Here is a 15,632-nt window from a genome sequence, read left to right as displayed (position 1 = left end):
GCTGCAGTGCTCCCCTGTCTTTGCCAAGCTTGTTGAAGGTCATTCTCCTCCGGTGAATTTCGAGGTCAATGGGCGGCACTACAACAAGGGGTACTACCTAGCTGATGGCATATATCCGAGATGGTCTACATTTGTGAAGACTATCTCAAACGCTGTGCCAGGAGGCACGAAGTCCTACTTTGCCAAGGTGCAGGAGGCTTGCAGGAAGGATGTCGAGCGGGCTTTTGGTGTGCTCCAATCTCGATTTGCTGTTGTCCGCTACTCTGCTCAGACCTGGTCAAAAGATCAAATGTGGGAGATCATGACTTGCTGTGTCATCTTGCATAACATGATCATCGAGAGCGAGCAGGAAGAGCTAGTGTTTGACACAGAACCATACAACAGGCAGGGTCCTCTAGCCGAAGTTGATCACCAGCTACTGGCAACCTGGACTGCCTACCTCAGTATGTGTCAGGAGATCCGAGACCCACAGGTGCATCATCAACTACAGTAGGATCTGGTGGAGCACCTATGAAGGCTCAAGGGCGACGCCAGGATCGACGTGTGATGAAATATGAGTTTTTATTTGTTGAACTATATAATTTGTATTGAACTATTTGTTGTTCCACTATTTTGTTGGACTATTTGATTTTCTGTGATGAACTATGTGATAAAAAATATATTTATGTTCATAATTGAACGCTAAGCCACGATGAAACACCCCAAATATGGGCCGATTCTCGCCCATATGGGGCCTTTATTCGCCGAAAGTGGGCCAGAAACTGGGTCAACCTCGGCGCCTGGGGGCGACGACTGGATGCCCAACCGCCCCCAGCGCCGATTGTATCGCCGGCTCGCCCCCAGAGGGCGATTTTTATGCCTCATGGGGGGGGGGCAACGGCTGGAGATGCTCTTAGGTCATCTCCGCCGGCTCACCGTCACAGCACACCACGCGTGACCTACACATCTCCGTGCCGCCCTGCGCACTCTCTTCCCGAAGCTTCGCCCCAGGATCTTCACGTACCTCCCCCGAGAAGCCAGAGTTTGAAGGAAATATGCCCTAGAGGCAATAATAAAGTTGTTATTTATATTTCCTTATATCATGATAAATGTTTATTATTCATGCTAGAATTGTATTAAACGGAAACTTAGTACATGTGTGAATATATAGACAAACTAAGTGTCACTAGAATGCCTCTACTTGACTAGCTCGTTGATCAAAGATGGTTATGTTTCCTAGCCATAGACATGAGTTGTCATTTGATTAACGGGATCACATCATTAGGAGAATGATGTGATTGACTTGACCCATTCTGTTAGCTTAGCACTTGATCGTTTAGTATTCTGCTATTGCTTTCTTCATGACTTATACATGTTCCTATGACTATGAGATTATGCAACTCCCGTTTACCAGAGGAACACTTTGTGTGCTATCATACGTCACAACGTAACTGGGTGATTATAAAGGTGATCTACAGGTGTCTCCAAAGGTACTTGTTGGGTTGGCGTATTTCGAGATTAGGATTTGTCACTCCGATTGTCGGAGAAGGTATCTCTGGGCCCACTCGGTAATGCACATCACTATAAGCCTTGCAAGCATTGTAAGTAATAAGTTAGTTGCGGGATGATGTATTACGGAACGAGTAAAGAGACTTGCCGGTAATGAGATTGAACTAGGTATTGAGATACCGATGATCGAATCTCGGGCAAGTAACATACCGATGACAAAGGGAACAAACATATGTTGTTATGCGGTTTGACCGATAAAGATCTTCGTAGAATATGTAGGAGCCAATATGGGCATCCAGGTTCCGCTATTGGTTATTGACCAGAGAAGTGTCCCGATCATGTCTACATAGTTCTCGAACCCGTAGGGTCCGCACGCTTAACGTTCGTTGACGATATAGTATTATATGAGTTATGTATGTTGGTGACCGAATGTTGTTCGGAGTTCCGCATAAGATTACGGACATGACGAGGAACTCCGGAATGGTCCGGAGATAAAGATTGATATATGGGGTAATAGTGTTTGGACTCCGGAAGGGTTCCGGAATTCACCGGAAGGGGTTCCGGATGTTTCCCGAAATGTTTGGGTACGAGAACACTTTATTTGGGCCAAAGGGGAAAGCCCACAAGGTTTTTGGAAAGCGCAAAAGGAAGTTTTGCGGAGTCTAGGGGCCAGATGCTAGGGTCCCTGGCATCGGGTCCAGACGCCGGGAACCCTGGCGTCTGGTCCTGGAGTCCGAGAAGGACTCTTGCCTTTCAGGTGAAACCGACTTTGTGGAGGCTTTTACTCCAAGTTTCGACCCCAAGGCTCGACATATAAATAGAGGGGTAAAGCTAGCACCCAAGACACATCAAGAAACACCAAGCCGTGTGCCGGCAACCCCGCCCCCTCTAGTTTATCCCCCGTCATAGTTTACGTAGTGCTTAGGCGAAGCCCTACGGAGATTGTTCTTCACCAACACCGTCACCACGCCGTCGTGCTGCCGGAACTCATCTACTACTTCGCCCGTCTTGCTGGATCAAGAAGCCGAGGACGTCACCGAGCCGAACGTGTGTAGAACTCGGAGGTGCCGTGCTTTGGTACTTGGATCACTCGGATCGTGAAGATGTTCGACTACATCAACCACGTTGATATAACGCTTCCGCTAACGGTCTACGAGGGTACGTAGACGACACTCTCCCCTCTCGTTGCTATGCATCACCATGATCCTATGTGTGCGTAGGATTTTTTTTAAAATTACTACGTTCCCCAACAGAGTTTGTGTTCGAGAGATTACGCAAGCTGAGGCCCAAACACGCTAGATTATCAAAGTGCATGATGGCGACATCTTTGACCCCTTGACCTAAACCATGCACCATGCATACTATGCAGGAACATGCCCTTATTCCTCTAATTTTTTTGTTTCCCATTTAATTTTTTTCATTTGCTGATATTTTATGAAACTACATATTGTACACGTTATGCATATATATATATATATATATATATATATATATATATATATATATATATAATCGAATGTCTCGCACCACCATTCACACGTACACATGTATATATACAATTTGGTATATACAATTTCTCCTACATGGAGGCATTACTGCGGTAGCGGGTAATGAAATTCTCCTTTGGGATCTATGACCTGGTCGAGTAAAAATCCCGCTATTTTCTTTTGAATTGCACGTACGCGATCAATTGGTAGGAGCTTATCCCGCATCTCTGTGAACTTTAAAGAAGGAGATCAATATGCATGTATTAGTTGTGTGTGTATATATATTAGATAATAATGTAAAAATTGTGAATAGTGTTTTGGCAAATGTACCCATAGCTGTCTATCAGATGTGCTCCTTTCAGACGCCATAATGTGAATGTTCTCGCAAACGTAGTATCCACATAAATTAGTCCCCGGCGCTTGCTTCAGGGCCTTTACGAGAATAGAATTCAATCAGATAACAATTAATCAAGCATGATAATTAATGGTATTGAAACTAGAATTAAAAAGATGGTAGCTAGCTAGTACTACTTAATTAATTACCTTGGGTCGCACCCATATCAGCTTTTGTTTCCATTGGCCATCAACCTGTTTGATGAACTTTTTCCAAGCCCTGCCGGCCGGCAAAGAAAATGAATAAATGAGTTACTAATTAGTTGATATCAAGAAATGACGAACTAAAGAGGCCGACATATAGTTCGATAATGATTAAAATTACCTGTTGACCATCCCCTTCACGGTTTCGTACTTAGTAACTGGTTTAAGTAGTGAGTCCAGTACTTCAACTTTTCCATCGTCAACTTGAATGATTTACAAGATCCAGTGGAAACTACCCTAAACCCTATACACTTATTAACATCTAGCTAGTAAGCAAAAACATAATTTGTAGTACAAGACAGTGTGACTCACCCGAAGTTGTAAGGAAGTAGTATATTTCGATTGGTATTTAGGCGCTTCAAGAACTCTAGCAAGCTTTTCTCTGTGTCTTTTCGTTCCCATTGACGCGTCCATGTCTCTTGATTAATGGTATTTGGGTCAATGAACCCAATGCCATAGCGTCCAACTTTTTTTATTTCATAGATCTTCATTCTGCATAATACCACAGAAAATAATATAGTGAGGATAATTATAGGTAATGATCAATGAGCACTACAGCTAGCTTGAGACTTAATGAAATTACAGAAAGAAATCACTTACAAATAATAACAACTGACGATAGATTTGTCGAGTGCGTCTTAATTGAATAACTGAAACAGTTCTGTAAACTCAACATACAGATCATTCTCATGGTAGTAATGCTCTGGCTTGACACTCACCATGAGGGACTCTTGATTGGTAATCTTGGCAATTTTCATTTACCATTCATGCAATTCATACATTCTCGTTGAGAGCTTCTTGATCTCCTCAGGCTTGACCATAGGTTCGCCGCGGGCAAATTTCCGTTTTACTTGCTGCTCTGTAAAATTTTCCATGGGCTCGATGCCTAGGAGTTGTTCTATAGTGCATCCAATCTCTGAAGCCTGCCTTCTATGATCATCGGTTATTACCAGCCGATCGCCGCCGGTACTCACATGTGTTGGTACAATGACCGGGGGGATCGATTGCACCGCCTGTTCTCCCAGCCGGGGAACATTTTTGCCGCTTTTTTGTCAGCTGCTTGGCTCGAGCTCGAGCTCGACTCCTTCTTTTTTATGCTTGATATGACTTCCTGATTTGGCGCTCATAGTCTGAGTCAATAAGCTTGGGAGCTGGTTGTTGAGCCATACGAATGAAGTGGTCAATGACATGCTCAGGTACTTTCTCCTTTGGCGGCGGTGGCGGTTTTGGTCCAAAATGGGCCCTCACTCGGGCCTGCACTTCGGTTTTGTTTTCCTCTGGAGTCAGGTCGTAAGGCCTCTTCGGAAGAGGCTTGAGCTTGGACCAAATTGGTATCTCTTGCCTCCTGTCCTTGTACCGCTAGCCGCCAGAGCTGCGGCTGCTCTCTTTCGCTGTTGCTTATGCGGTGGAGATGGCTGACGCGGTGCATGACTTGGAGGAAGAGGACTAGGCTGACGCGGTGCCGGACTTGGAGGAGGAGGAGTGGGGTGACGCGATGCCGGACTTGGAGGAGGAGTGGCCTGACGCGTTGGCGGACTTGGAGGAGCAGGACTCTGCTGAGGCAGTGGCTGACTTGGAGAAGCGGGAGTCAGCTGACGTGGTGGCGGACTTGGAGGAGGAGCCGGCTGAAGCGGTGTAGGTGGCCTTGGAAAGATGATGCAATCCTTTCTCCATAGAATGATACGGTGTATGACATGAGATTCCCAAAGCAAATCTTTTGCTCTTTGGTCAACAAAAGTAAGATCTGGGCGTTCCTTTGCTGGCTTTTTCCATTCTTGAATGGAGATCGGGATTTGGTCCTTAACAAGAACTCTGCACTGACGAGCGAACTTGCCCGCATTCTTCTTAGGCTCGCTTGGTTCTCCATTAGGTTTGATGGCATCGATGTTGTACTTTACGCCATCCTTCAACTTTTTGGCCGGGCCTCGCACTGTCCTGCTGCTTGTAGAAGATTTGCTCGAACCAGAGGGCTGAAAGAAGAAAGATCGATTCGTTAATATATATACAAATCATATAAAACATGTGATGATCACCAGATGCCTGCTTATATAAATATACCTTGCCGGTCTTTGTTATTTCAAGATCAATATTTTCTTCGTCATCATAATCATAGTTCTGGACTTCATCTATTCGTTCGTCTTCATCAAATATCACACCCTCACAGGTAGGGTTCAGATATTGCGAGTTGTCATCTTCTTCAAACTCATCTGGGCTAGGGTATGAGCGTATGATGTTGAACAGGGCATCCTCTCCTTCTCTGTCAGTATTGTCCATAGCTTTTATTTAACTAATCCAGAAGAAATATAAAACAATTTAATATTCAAATTACAATGCATGCATGCAATCAATAAGGAAAAACTGAATCATAGTACATAATATGCATCATCGAATATAATCTCGAATACATCGTCTCGAATATTATTGAATAATATATATAATCTCGAATACATCGTCTCGAATATTATCGAATAATATATATAATCTCGAATACATCGTCTCGAATATTATCGAATAATATATATAATCTCGAATACATCGTCTCGAATATTATCGAATAATATATATAATCTCGAATACATCGTCTCAAATACTATCGAATGCATCACTAGCTAGCTAATATAGATCGAATACTATCGAATAATCTAGTTCACTCGCGGTTCCTGAGGCGCGGGCGGTGGACACCCAAAGAGAAGGAACCATCACAGCATCATAGCTCGGGTGAGATCCCCGAAGAACCTGCCAGGTATTGGAGAACCTGACGTCCAACGCAGCCATGTAGCGACGGACGTGCTCGTCCTCCTCCCTGACACGGCGACGTACCACCTCCGGCGGGGCCGGCTCCCTCTGCACCAAAAGTGGCCCATGCAAACACCACCAAAGGAGCTCCGGGTCGACGAGGGACCCGGGGCCGGGTTCCTCACCAAGCGGCGTGCCCCTGAAGGTAGCACCTCCCAGTGCCAACCCGGCGGAGCCCAGTCCCGGACATGGTTCCTCTGAAGAAGGACGTCGTCGCGAACGGGTCGATGGCGAGGATGTGGGCCGGGCATCGTTGACGTCGAGAACTAATTCTATATGCAAATGTAACATTTTTTAAATGATTGGATTGTGATTTCTTATATACAAATTCTATATGCAAATGTAACATAACGGATTCTCTTAACATTAATATATCTAGCTAATTCATCTAACAGTAGATATATCTAGCAAATTCCCAAATCAAATCGTTTGCTCTTTGGTCAATAAAAGTAAGATCTGGACATTCCTTTGCTGGATTTTTCCATTCTTGAATGGAGATCTGGATTTGGTCCTTCACAAGAACTCTGCACTGACGAATGAACTTGCCCGCATTCTTCTTAGGCTCGCTTGCTTCTCCATTAGGTTTGATGGCATCGATGTAGTACTTTACGCCATCCTTCAAATTTTTGGTCGGGCCTCGCACTGTCCTGCTTCCTGTAGAAGATTTGCTCGAACCGGAGGGCTGAAAGAAGAAAGATCGATTCGTTAATATATATAAAAATCATTTAAAACATGTGATGATCACCAGATGCCTGCTTATATAAATATACCTCGCCAGTCTTTGTTATTTCAAGATCAACATTTTCTTCGTCATCATAATCATAATTCTGAACTTCATCTATTCATTCGCCTTCATCAAATATCATACCCTCACCGGTAGGGTTCAGATATTGCGAGCCATCATCTTCTTCAAACTCATCTGGGCTAGGGGATGAGCGTATGATGTTGAATAGGGCCTCCTCTCCTTCTCTGCCGGTATTGTCCAGAGCTTTCATTTAACTAATCCAGAAGAAATATAAAACAATTTAGTATTCAAATTACAATGCATGCATGCAATCAATAAGGAAAAACTGAATCATAGTACATAATATGCATCATCGAATACAATCTCGAATACATCGTCTCGAATATTATTGAATAATATATATAATCTCGAATACATCATCTCGAATATTATCGAATAATATATATAATCTCGAATACATCGTCTAGAATATTATCGAATAATATATATAATCTCGAATACATCATCTCGAATATTATCGAATAATATATATAATCTCGAATACATCATCTTGAATACTATCGAATGCATGACTAGCTAGCTAATATAGATCGAATACTATCGAATAATCTAGTTCACTCGCAGTTCCTGAGGCGCGGGCGGTGGACACCCAAAGAGAAGGAACCATCACAGGATCATAGCTCGGGTGAGATCCCCAAAGAACCTGCCAGGTATTGGAGAACCTGATGTCTAACACAGCCATATAGCGACGGACATGCTCGTCCTCCTCCCTGACACGGTGACGTACCACCTCCGACGGGGCCGGCTCCCTCCGCACCGAAAGTGGCCCACGCAAACGCCACCAAAGGAGCTCTGGGTCGACGAGGGACCCAGGGCCGGGTTCCTCATCAAGTGTCGCGTCTCTGAAGGTAGCACCTCCCAGTGCCAGCCCGGCGGAGCCCTGTCCCGGACATGGCTCCTTTGAAGCAGGACGTCATCGCGAACGGGTCGACGGCGAGGATGTGGGCCGGGTATCGTTGACGTCGAGAACAAATTCTATATGCAAATGTAACATTTTTTAAATGATTGGATTGTGATTTCTTATATACAAATTCTATATGCAAATGTAACATAACGGATTTTCTTAACATTAATATATCTCGCTAATTCATCTAACATTTGATATATCTAGCTAATTCATCTAACATTTGACAAAAGTATAAAAAACTAATTCATCTAACATTAATATATCTAATTCATCTATAACTAAAAGTATAAAAAACTAATTCATCTAACATTTCTATCTAGCTAATTCATCTAAAATTTGAAATTAAGCTAACATTTCTATTTAATTCATCTAACATTTGACATTAATATATCTAATTCGATCATCTAACAATTTGACATTAATCTAATTCATCTAGCTAAAACTTTGACATTAATAGAATTCATCTAACTAAAACTTTGACATTAATCTAACATTTATATAACTAAAAGTATAAAAAACTAAAAAACAGAAAATAATTAAGAAAAATGTGCGTGTGTGTGTGTGTGTGTGTATGTGTACGTGTGTGTGTACTGTGTGTGTGCGCGCGCGGGCGGGCTCGATTGTATGATCGAGGGCGCGGCCATGGCGCATGGGGCTCACAGCGGGGCGACCGGGGCAGCGACGGGGCGGCGGCGAGACGGCAGCGACGGGAACTGGCCGGGGGCGGGGACGGGGGTGTCGACGGTGCACGACGGGGGCGGCGACGATGACGGCGCGCGACGGGGGTGGCGACGGGGGGCGGCGGCGATGTCGAAACTAGAGAGGAAGAGGGAGATGAAACTGCAAAATTTTGAAGTGTTGTATATATACAGGATGGACCTTTAGTACCGGTTGGAGCCACCAAACGGTACTAAAGGTCTGTTTTGGCCAGGCCAAGCGGCGGGAAGCGACCACCTTTAGTACCTCTTTAGTACCGGTTGGAGCCACCAACCGGTACTAAAGGTGGTGCGCTGTCACCCGCGGTGCACAAATTCAGTCCCACCTCGCTAGTTGAGAGGAGCTCACATCGGTTTATAAGCCCCGCCGCGGCTACCGTGTCGAGCTCCTCTCTAAGCAGGCTTTTGTGGGCCTATTGCAACTCTTTTGCCCTATGGGGCCTACTGTGTTGGGGAACGTAGCAATAATTTAAAATTTTCCTACGTGTCACCAAGATCAATCTATGGAGTCTTCTAGCAACGAGAGGGAAAATAGTGCATCTACATACCCTTGTAGATCGCGCGCGGAAGCGTTCAAGAGATCGGGGTTGATGGAGTCGTACTCGTCGTGATCCAAATCACCGATGATCCTAGTGCCGAACGGACGGCACCTCCGCGTTCAACACACGTACGGAGCGGGGACGTCTCCTGCTTCTTGATCCAGCAAGGGGGGAGGTGAAGTTGATGGAGATCCAGCAGCACGACGGCGTGGTGGTGGAAGTAGCGGGATCCCGGCAGGGCTTCGCCAAGCGCAAGCGGGGAGGAAGAGGTGTCACGGGAGGGAGGGAGGCGCCAGGACTTGGGGTGCTGCTCCCATGCGCCTCCCCACTATATATAGGGGTGGAGGGGGCTGGTTTCGTGCCCTCCATGTCCATTGGGGCGTTGGCAAAGGTGGGGGAAAGAAATCCCATCATTTCCCTTCCCCGCCGATTGTTATCCCCCCTTTTTAGGGATCTTGATCTTATCCCTTCGGGATATGATCTTATTCCTTCTAAGATGCGATCTTGGTGCGCCTTGACCAGGGGTGTGGGGCCTTGCCCCCACTACCCACGTTCATGTGGGTCCCCCCATGCAGGTGGGCCCCACTTCGGAACCTTCTAGAACCTTCCCGGTACAATACCGAAAAATCCCGAACATTTTCCGGTGGCCAAAATAGGACTTCCCATATATAAATCTTTACCTCCGGACCATTCCGGAACTCCTCGTGACGTCCGGGATCTCATCCGGGACTCCGAGCAACTTTCGGTTAACCGCATACTAATATCTCTACAACTCTAGCGTCACCGAACCTTAAGTGTGTAGACCCTACGGGTTCGGGAGACATGCAGGCATGACCGAGACGACTCTCCGGTCAATAACCAACAGCGAGATCTGGATACCCATGTTGGCTCCCACATGTTCCACGATGTCGAGGATTCAATCAATCCCGTATACAATTCCCTTTGTCAATCGGTACGTTACTTGCCCGAGATTCGATCGTCAGTATCCCAATACCTTGTTCAATCTCGTTACCGGCAAGTCACTTTACTCGTACCATAATGCATGATCCCGTGACCAAACACTTGGTCACATTGAGCTCATTATGATGATGCATTACCGAGTGGGCCCAGAGATACCTCTCCGTCATACGGAGTGACAAATCCCAGTCTCGATTCGTGCCAACCCAACAGACACTTTCGGAGATACCCGTAGTGCACCTTTATAGCCACCCAGTTACGTTGTGACGTTTGGCACACCCAAAGCACTCCTACGGTATTCGGGAGTTGCACAATCTCATGGTCTAAGGAAATGATACTTGACATTAGAAAAGCTTTAGCAGACGAACTACACGATCTTGTGCTATGCTTAGGATTGGGTCTTGTCCATCACATCATTCTCCTAATGATGTGATCCCGTTATCAATGACATCCAATGTCCATGGTCAGGAAACCATAACCATCTATTGATCAACGAGCTAGTCAACTAGAGGCTTACTAGGGACATGTTGTGGTCTATGTATTCACACATGTATTACGGTTTCCAGTTAATACAATTATAGCATGAACAATAGACAATTATCATGAACAAGGAAATACAATAATAACCATTTTATTATTGCCTCTAGGGCATATTTCCAACAGTCTCCCACTTGCACTAGAGTCAATAATCTAGTTCACATCACTATGTGATTGTAATGAATCCAACACCCATGGGGTTTGTTCATATCTCGCTTGTGAGAGAGGTTACTAGTCAACGGGTCTGAACCATTCAGATTCGTGTGTGCTTTACAAATCTCTATGTCATCTTGTAGATGCAGCTACCATGCGCTACTTGGAGCTATTCAAAATAACTGCTCTACTATACGAATCCGGTTTACTACTCAGAGTCATCCGAATTAGTGTCAAAGTTTGCATCGACGTAACCCTTTACGACGAACTCTTTTACTACCTCCATAATCGAGAAAATTTCTTAGTCCACTAGTTACTAAGGATAAGTTTGACCACTGTCATGTGATCCATTCCCGGATCACTATTGTACCCCTTGACTAACTCATGGCAAGGCACACTTCAGGTGCGGTACACAGCATAGCATATTGTAGAGCCTACGTCTAAAGCATAGGGGACGACCTTCGTCCTTTCTCTCTCTTCTGCCGTGGTCAGGTCTTGAGTCTTACTCAATACTCACACCTTGTAACACAACCAAGAACTCCTTCTTTGCTGATCTATTTGAACTCCTTCAAAATCTTGTCACGGTATGTATTCATTTGAAAGTACTATTAAGCGTTTTTGATCTATCCTTATAGATCTTGATGCTCAATGTTCAAGTAGCTTAATCCAGGTTTTCCATTGAAAAACACTTTTCAAATAACCCTATATGCTTTCCAGAAATTCTACATCATTTCTGATCAACAGTATGTCAACAACATATACTCATCAGAAATTCTATAGTGCTCCCACTCACTTCTTGGGAAATACAAGTTTCTCATAAACTTTGTATAAACCCAAAATCTTTGATCATCTCATCAAAGCGTACATTCCAACTCCGAGATGCTTACTCCAGTCCTTAGAAGGATTGCTGGAGCTTTGCATACTTGTTAGCATCTTTCAGGATTGACAAAACCTTCTGGTTGTATCACAACCTTTCCTCAAGAAAATCGTCGAGGAAACAATGTTTTGACATCCTATCTGCAAGATTTCATAAATAATGCAGTAACTGCTAATATAATTCCAACAGACTCTTAGCATCGCTACGAGTGAGAAAGTCTCATCGCAGTCAACTCCTTGAACTTGCCGGAAAACATCTTAACGACAAGTCGAGCTTTCTTATTGGTGACACTTACCATCATTGTCTATCTTCCTTCTAAAATCCATCTGCACCCAACAGCCTTACGACCATCAAGTAGTTCTTCCAAAGTCTACACTTTGTTTTTTTATACATGGATCCTCTCTCGGATTTTATGGCCTCAAGCCATTCGTCGGAATCCGGGCCCATCATCGCTTCTCCATAGCTCGTAGGTTCATTGTTGTCTAGCAACATCACTTCCAAGATAGGATTACATACCACTCTGAAGTAGTACGCATCCTTGTTGTCCTACGAGGTTTTGTAGTGACTTGATCCGAAGTTTCATGATCACTATCATAAGCTTCCACTTCAATTGGTGTAGGTGCCACAGGAACAACTTCCTGTGCCCTGCCACACACTAGTTGAAGTCATGGTTCAATAACCTCATCAAGTCTCCACCATCCTCCCACTCAATTCTTTCGAGAGAAACTTTTCCTCGAGAAAGGACCCGTTTCTAGAAACAATCACTTTTGCTTCCAGATCTGAAATAGGAGGTATACCCAACTATTTTGGGTATTCTATGAAGATGCATTTATCCGCTTTGGGTTCGACCTTATCAGCCTGAAACCTTTTTCACATAAGCATCGCAGCCCCAAACTTTTAAGAAACGACAGCTTAGGTTTCTCTAAACCATAGTTCATACGGTGTCGTCTCAACGGAATTGCGTGGTGCCCTATTTAAAGTGAATGTGGTTGTCTCTAATGCCTAGCCCATAAACGATAGTGGTAATTCGATAAGAGACATCATGGTATGCACCATATCCAATAGGGTGCAGTTGTGATGTTCGGACACACCATCACACTATGGTGTGCCAGGCGGTATTAATTGTGAAACACTTTCCACAATGTCTTAATTGTGTGCCAAACTCGTAACTCAGATATTCATCTCTATGATCATATCATAGACATTTTATCCTCTTGTCACGACGATCTTCAACTTCACTCTGAAATTACTTGAACCTTTCAATAATTCAGACTTGTGTTTCATCAAGTAAACATACTTAGGATCCACTCAAATCATCTGTGAAGTAAGAGCATAATGATATTCACTACGTGCCTCAGCACTCATTGGATTGCACACCAAAATGTATTACTTCCAACAAGTTGCTCTCTTGTTCCATCTCACTGAAAACGAGGCCTTTCAGTCATCTTGCCCATGTGGTATGATTTGCATGTCTCAGGTGATTCAAAATCAAGTGAGTCCAAACGATCCATCTGCATGGAGTTTCTTCATGCATATATACCAATGGACATGGTTCGCATGTCTCAATCTTTTCCAAAACGAGTGAGTCCAAAGATCCATCTACATGGAGCTTCTTCATGCGTTTTTATCCCAATATGACTCAAATAGCAGTGCCAAGTATGTGGTACTATCATTACTATCTTATATCTTTTGGCATGAACATGTGTATCACTACGATCAAGATTCAATAAATCATTCATTTTAGGTGCAAGACCATTTGAAGGTATTATTCGAAAGAGTAACCATTATTCTCCTTAAATGAATAACTGTATTGCGATAAACATAATCCAATCATGTCTATGCTCAACGCAAAAACCAAATAACAATTATTTAGGTTTAACACCAATCTCGATGGTAGAGGGAGCATGCGATGCTTGATCACATCAACCTTGGAAACACTTCCAACACATATCGTCATCTCACCTTTAGCTAGTCTCCGTTTATTCCATAGCCTTTTATTTCGAGTTACCAACACTTAGCAACCGAACCGGTATCTAATACCCTGGTGCTACTAGGAGTACTAGTAAAGTACACATTAATATAATGTATATCCAATATACTTCTGTCGACCTTGCCTGCCTTCTCATCTACCAAGTATCTAGGGTAGTCCTGCTTCAGTGACCGTTCCCCTCATTACAGAAGCACTTAGTCTCGGGTTTGGGTTCAACCTTGGGTTTCTTCACTAGAGCAACAACCGAATTGCCGTTTCATGAAGTATCCCTTCTTTCCCTTGCCCTTCTTGAAACTAGTGGTTTTACTAACCATCAACAATTGATGCTCCTACTTGATTTCTACTTTCGCGGTGTCAAACATCGCGAATTGCTCAAGGATCATCATGTCTATCCCTGATATGTTATAGTTCATCACGAAGCTCTAATAGCTTGGTGGCAGTGACTATGGAGAACCATCAGTATCTCATCTGGAAGATTAACTCCCACTCAATTCAAGCGATTGTAGTACTCAGACAATCTGAGCACATGCTCAACGATTGAGCTTTTCTCCCTTAGTTTGCAGGCTTAAAAAACTTGTCAGAGGTCTCATACCTCTTGACGTGGGCACTAGTCTGAAATCCCAATTTCAGTCTTTGGAACATCTCATATGTTCTGCGACGTTTCAAAACCGTCTTTGGTGCCACAATTTTAAACCGTTAGCATCACACACTGAACTATCACGTAGTCATCAAAACATGTATGTCAGATGTTTCGCAACATCTACAGACGACGCTCGAGGTTCAGCACACCGAGCGGTGCATTAAGGACATAAGCCTTCTGTGCAGCAATGAGGACAATCCTCAGTTTACGGACCCAGTCCGCATAATTGCTACTATCAACTTTCAACTAAATTTTCTCTAGGAACATATCTTTAGTAGAACTGAAGTGTAAGCTACGACATAATTTGGAAAGACCTTTTGACTATGTTCATGATAATTAAGTTCATCTGATTATTTAATGAACTCCCACTTAGATAGACATCCCTCTAGTCATCTAAGTGATACATGATCCGAGTCAACTAGGCCGTGTCCGATCATCACGTGAGACGGACTACTCATCATCGGTGAACATCTCCATGTTGATCGTATCTACTATACGACTCATGTTCGACCTTTCGGTCTCTTGTGTTCCGAGGCCATGTCTGTACATGCTAGGCTCGTCAAGTCAACCTAAGTGTTTCGCATGTGTAAATCTGGCTTACACCCGTTGTATGCGAACGTTAGAATCTATCACACCCGATCATCATGTGGTGCTTCGAAACAACGAACCTTTGCAATGGTGCACAGTTAGGGGGAACACATCTCTTGAAATTTTAGTGAGGGATCATCTTATTTATGCTACCGTCGTTCTAAGCAAATAAGATGTAAACATGACAAACATCACATGCAAATCATAAAGTGACATGATATGGCCAATATCATCTTGCGCCTTTTGACCTCCATCTTCGAGGCACGGCATGATCACCTTCATCACCGGCATGACACCATGATCTCCATCATCATGATCTCCATCATCGTGTCTTCATGAAGTTGTCTCGCCAACTATTACTTCTACTACTATGGCTAACGGTTAGCAATAAAGTAAAGTAATTACATGGCGTTTTCATTGACACGCAGGTCATACCATAAATTAAGACAACTCCTATGGCTCCTGCCGGTTGTCATACTTATCGACATGCAAGTCGTGATTTCTATTACAAGAACATGATCAATCTCATACATCACATATGTCATTCATCACATC

The sequence above is a fragment of the Aegilops tauschii genome, chromosome 1, assembly GCF_002575655.3.
Source record: "Aegilops tauschii subsp. strangulata cultivar AL8/78 chromosome 1, Aet v6.0, whole genome shotgun sequence".
In the NCBI taxonomy this organism is placed as follows: Eukaryota; Viridiplantae; Streptophyta; class Magnoliopsida; order Poales; family Poaceae; genus Aegilops; species Aegilops tauschii.
The sequence above is the reverse complement of the archived record's forward strand: the minus strand, read 5'-3'. Positions refer to the sequence as shown.